Source organism: Rhincodon typus, chromosome 19 (assembly GCF_021869965.1).
Source record: "Rhincodon typus isolate 14 chromosome 19, sRhiTyp1.1, whole genome shotgun sequence".
In the NCBI taxonomy this organism is placed as follows: domain Eukaryota; kingdom Metazoa; phylum Chordata; class Chondrichthyes; order Orectolobiformes; family Rhincodontidae; genus Rhincodon; species Rhincodon typus.
In genome coordinates, this window is record NC_063350.1 from 24,475,958 (window position 1) to 24,481,957 (window position 6,000).

The 6,000-nt window shown below is 45.1% G+C and overlaps 1 protein-coding gene across 1 annotated transcript in view; it reads right to left on the reverse strand.

Annotated features, from left to right (window-relative positions):
* Positions 1-4,608, reverse strand: part of hck (HCK proto-oncogene, Src family tyrosine kinase) — a 73,666-nt gene extending 69,058 nt beyond the window's left edge. The window contains exon 1 of the mRNA XM_020510930.2: positions 4,329-4,608. The gene's annotated coding sequence lies outside the window, so the exon portion shown is untranslated. The remainder of the gene's footprint in view (positions 1-4,328) is intronic.
* Positions 4,609-6,000: the final 1,392 nt, after the last annotated feature.

Here is a 6,000-nt window from a genome sequence, read left to right on the forward strand (position 1 = left end):
ATTATAAGGAGTGTTCCAGTTGTAAACATCAGTTCCAGGACTGTGCTGTGGTGTTTTTCCTTCATGTTGCCAATTTTAGTTATTTTCGCACAGACTGACCCAATTTCCTTCAGCTTGATAAACATGGCAAGATTGATTTTTCTTTAAATTCAGATATAAAAGACTGCTTACAGTCTGTATGGAAATTGAACAACTGCTGCCATTGCATGTATCCCACGAGCATCTTCCTGGCTGAGTTCAAAGTACAAACCAAAAGAACCGCCGACGCTGAAAATCAGGGACAAAAACACAAGTTTCTGGAAAAGCTCAGCAGGTCTGGCAGCATCTGTGAAGAAAAAAATCAGAGTTAACATTTCAGGTCAGGTGACCCTTCCTCAGAAGTGCGAAGCTTGAGAAATTAGGTCAGTCTGTGTGAAAATAACTAAAATTGGCAACATGAAGGAAAAACTCCACAGCAGAGTGCTGGAACTGATGTTTATGACTGGAACAATCCTTATAATATTTTAGGTGTTAAATGGAGTTTAACACAAAATTAATTAATTTCACAGTTTCAGCAAAAGCTCCAAACTCTCAATCTTTGCAATGTCTTAATTCAATCCCCACCAGCTTGCAGGGGCTGGAAACTCAGTGGAGAGAGCTGAGGAAGGGTCACCGGACCTGAAACATTAACTTGGATTTTTCTTCACAAATGCTGCCAGACCTGCTAAGCTTTTCCAGAAACTTGTGTTTTTGTTCCAAAGGTCAAAGTACATCTGCTTCTGTTCCCTATTCACAAAGGTTTTTTTCTTTTGGGCTACACAACACGATTACCCTTACAAACTGCCAATTGAACATAAAACGTTCAAGAAATTGCCACTTTCAGGCTGTATTGACTTTCCAGAATATCCATCCTCTAAGTATCATGGAAAATGCAGAACATTGGCATATTAGAGTTTCATATCTCAGTGACAAAAATTTCCACATGATAGATTTTTTAAAAAAAATCTTCCTGGACAAAATGATGGATGCAAGGTTCCCCTGTGGGACTCAGATGACCACTATTTTGAATACTCCCACAATGTGCAATGCACTCTTGTATACAGGGCATCAATAATTCACATTTCTATTAGTATTCTAATGCATGATTGACCATTTAACGTAGTAATAGATGGCAAGAATATTACTAAGAGGGAGGGACAAAAGTCAAAATGTTAGGAACAGACAAAAGTCCACTCAAAGAGGTACACAAGGCAGCTTAAGATGGCAATGAAGTTGGATTTGAATTTGAAATCTGATCCTCAGAGATGGGAAGCTGAAAGAGACTGGAAACAAGGTTAACAGAGGGGTAAAGCAGAGCATCACTGAATAATGTAAATGCTGACCGTGCTTCTACGTGAAGTCACTAAAAGATAGCACACAATTGAAGAAAAAGAAGGTGCAAGGAAATCCTGTTGTGCATTATTGATGACAATGCAAACACTTGTGCAGAAGTCATTGGAAGCATAGGAATGAAATCAAGAGAAAGGAGTGGCAGAAAGATGGATCATGGATGAGAGGCAAGCATTAAAGGCACAAGATCTCAAAGAGGGGGTAATGGATTACAAGTAAATACAGGATGCTTCCAGTGATTCTGTCAAGTGCAGATTCAGACTGCACATCGACCACTTAGGAGATAAGTTTAAGCCAAGTCACCCATTGGGAAACTGACAGGAGTGGACTGGAAGCCTGCTTGACATTCTGCCCAATTATTATTGGAGTTATGGGGGAGGGGGATGTGGTGGGAAGAAGGGAATAGAACAGGCAGGAATCCCATCCTGCCAGTTCTCACCAGGTGGGTTAGGACCAGATTACTTGCTTAATGTTGTAGAACATAGCATTCAAAACTGGAACCCTCAAGCTAAGGGGATTTTTGAGGCTCTCATTTATCTATTTTTCATTACTGACAAGTTACAGTGTCCCATAAATTGGGCCAAAACTTGTGAAGCCAACAGCTATGAATGACACAATTACATTGGTCAACTTGTCCCATGATGTGTGAATTTCAACAAAGTTGGTGGATGATTTGCACCAATCTGCTGTTACAGTCACCAAAAAAAAAAGGACCTGGTTCTTAACCTCTTCCACCTTGCGAATTTCATGGTGTTAAAAATACGCATTTGCAGATTAATTGTCCATTAAACTCATTACATAAAGTTAAATGTTAATGGCATGAGTACCCTTTCAGTGGTGTAAAAATAATTAATACCTTCTAATCAAGCTCCTCTGGCCTAGAAACTGAAAACACTAAACTGTAGAGTCTCATTCCTCCAAGTAGAAGAGTTTAAAAAGGGCCGGAGTTCTTTTTAAGAAGATTTTTAATGCTTTAAACATGTCTTCTCTTCCCTGTCTGAACTGAGCTTAGAGTTGAGAAATCCTACCTGCCAGCTGGAGACCAGATAGGAGACCCACACTACCTCCTTTGGGCAAGGCCATTCATATCAAATCTCCTGGACAGCAGTGGGTTTTCCTTGGGACCAACAACCCTGAGGCTGGAGCCTTCAGCCACTCCGTGCTGCTGGTCACCAGAAGCTGCCAGCCCCACTGAATGGCAGCACCATTATGAAGGTGGAAGTTGCTGACAGCACAAGATCCACCCAGTATTGCTGCTGGATCACAAAGGTCACAGGTCAATGATGGCAGGAGGAGAACCACACAGAGTGGGTGTCGAGGAGAACAGAAGATGGTTCTCAGCAGGGCCAACTCTCTTTTCTATCTCATGTCAGGTCCTTGATCAGGCACTAAGCACCCCTGAACATACGACCTTGCCCCACACCACCCTCCCTTGCACTAACATAGCCCAGAAATAACCCGGCACACCCTTGCTCGTCATGTTAACGTGGACAGGCAGAAAGCACCAATAGTGTCAGCATGCAGCCCTTAAAAGTGGTAGTACTTGCACAACCGAGGGCATCATTTTCACAATAAATCGGATGGCCATCCGTGAACATCCTCCTCTGGCTTAACTAGGGTGTAGGCTAAAAAGGTGGCAGGCTTCCCAGCCACTGTCTACCTCAAACTTAACATGGGAATATGTATTAAATCCTTCCATTTATTTATCTTTCTGCAGCAGATTTGACATGGAATTTTTAAAAACATTTTATGAATATTCCACTTTACCGAGTTAAAGAGGTACAGATAACTCGAGCTCCAAATCTAGCTCCCAATTCTTTACTATTTTCTAAGATCATTTAATGCAGTTTGTCGAAGTTGGAGTTAAACCCAAAACACTTTCCCAACCTCGCGCAACCAGTTCCAAAACGATTCTTGAAATTCTTCTCTCAATGTATTCTCCCTTCAAGCTATACAAATGCTTATGGCGGTAGCGCCCATGTTATCACATGAATTACTTTCATAAAAAGTTTAATTTGAGAGAGTTTGACTACTTGTTTATCTACGTTTGCACCGGTGTTCCACATTTCTTATTACGTGACAATTTAACACTAAATCTTATCGGACTCGAAACGTTAACTTAGCTTCTCGCTCCACAAGACCTGAGTTGCTCCAGCATTTTCTGTTTCATATTTTCAGTATTTGCCTTTATTACAAAGTATGGTTTATTAACGAATCAAGTGATGGACTGTATGGAAACAGGAGAAGGCAGGACAACAGCATGCGTCAAATCAGACAGGACATAATAGAACCTTATTATCATTGGCCACAGTCCACCAAAGACCCCACAGTCATCTTACTGCATTAAAGAGAGAATCTACAATTGGCCCAAGTTAGACAAATATAGGTCAGAGGTCTCGCAACTCGTCTCCAGCCGGGGTGGGGGTGAGGGGGAATGCAAGAGATTTCCAGAAATTCCGCAGAATATTTTAACCCGGACACATCAATCCACAAAACCCCCTGTGTATGTGTAATTCACTTCAAGGAAATGATCCACTGTTTCTTTGCGACGGTGCTAATTCCGCGGAGATAACGCCCTTTTAAGAAAAAATTCTCCAGTTCCTCAATTCTCGTCGTTCTCTCGCTTCACCGCCATCCACCACCCTCCCCCCCCCAGAAAAAAAACAGCGCACTATCGGCACAAGCACCTTTCTGTTTAACTCAAGAAGTCGTCGGCGGGCCATCCGACTGAAAGAGAACATAGCCCTCGGTGCGGAAGTAGCCCACAAACCGATACATCGGGTCACTGTCACCGAGAGCTCCAAGCAACAAATCGCAATGTTATGAATTAAAATCACATTCCCATATTAAGACCACCCAGCACCGCTCCCTGCGTTTAACTGACCACCTTTCTCTAAATAAACTTACGCAACAATTGCACATACCTTCAACAAAAGTTTCAATTAAAGCCAAACACGTACCTTTATTTTATTCTTTATCAACTCTCAGCAAAATCTCCAGAGAGAGGAAAAATGGTCGTCTGGATGCTTTCTCGCCTTGGTCACTAGACAGCACTGTGAAATCCCATAGTTACTCACAGCTGGAGATTTCCAATACTTGCCCGGTCACTTATTACATTTCATGACTTATTTCCTAGTATGTGGTTGAGCTTGTGAAGGAGTTTTACTCGGCTGCCTAATGACCACACCCCTGGAGTTGCTCATTGGTCCTGAGGGGAAGCCGTGCTCATTCAGGAAGCGGTGTTTCGGACACTGTCAAAGTCACACTGAGTTTGAGTTTCAACCTCTGCTGCCAGCGCTATGATAAAGAACAGAAATATACCCCATTAGGCAAGTGACGAAAGCCTACTTAGAGCGATTAAAACGATCAGTAGGTATACTTTGAATAAACTCTTGCAGTCGTCTTACGCTCTAGTAGACGTTTCTCATTCAATTAATCTGTTCAGTTTTTTTTCCCTCAGTCCTCAGTAAAGGGCTCACCTTTGTCGCCCTCCACCCAGTCCTCAGTAAAGGGCTCACCTTTGTCCCCCTCCACCCAGTCCTCAGTAAAGGGCTCACCTTTGTCCCCCTCCACCCACAGATCAACGAATACCGCTCACGCTTGGATATAGAGCAGTTTTTCTGCCGCCTCCGCCTCCACGCTTACTTCTTTAACCGTGAACCTAACCCTCCCTCTACTGACCCCTTCTCTCGCTTCCAACACACCCCCTCCTCCTGGACACCACCCCAAGGCCTCCTACCCTCCCTCGACCTCTTCATCTCCAACTGCCGTCGAGACATCAATCGCCTCAACCTCTCCACCCCTCTCACCCACTCCAACCTCTCCCCTGCAGAACGTGCAGCCCTCCGCTCCCTCCGCTCCAATCCCAACTTCACCATAAAACCCGCGGACAAGGGAGGCGCAGTTGTAGTATGGCGCACTGACCTCTACATCGCCGAGGCCAGACGCCAACTCTCCGACACCTCCTCCTACCGCCCCCTTGATCATGACCCCACCCCTGACCACCAAACCATCATCTCCCAAACCATCCACAACCTCATCACCTCAGGTGACCTCCCATCCACGGCCTCCAACCTCATCGTTCCCCAACCTCGCACTGCCCGCTTCTATCTCCTTCCCAAAATCCACAAACCTGACTGCCCTGGTCGACCCATTGTCTCCGCCTGCTCCTGCCCCACCGAACTGATCTCCAACTATCTAGACTCCATTTTCTCCCCCTTGGTCCAGGAACTCCCTACCTATGTCCGTGACACCCCCCACGCCCTCCACCTTCTCCAGAACTTCCAATTCCCCGGTCCCCAACACCTCATCTTTACCATGGACGTCCAGTCCCTCTACACCTGCATTCCCCATGCAGATGGCCTTAAGGCCCTCCGCTTCTTCCTGTCCCGCAGGCCCGACCAGTCCCCCTCCACTGATACCCTCATCCGCTTAGCTGAATTCGTCCTCACACTCAACAACTTCTCTTTCAATTCCTCCCACTTCCTACAGACAAAGGGGGTAGCCATGGGTACCCGCATGGGCCCAAGCTACGCCTGCCTCTTTGTAGGTTACGTGGAACAATCCCTCTTCCGTACCTACACCGGCCCTAAACCCCACCTCTTCCTCCGTTACATTGATGACTGTATCGGC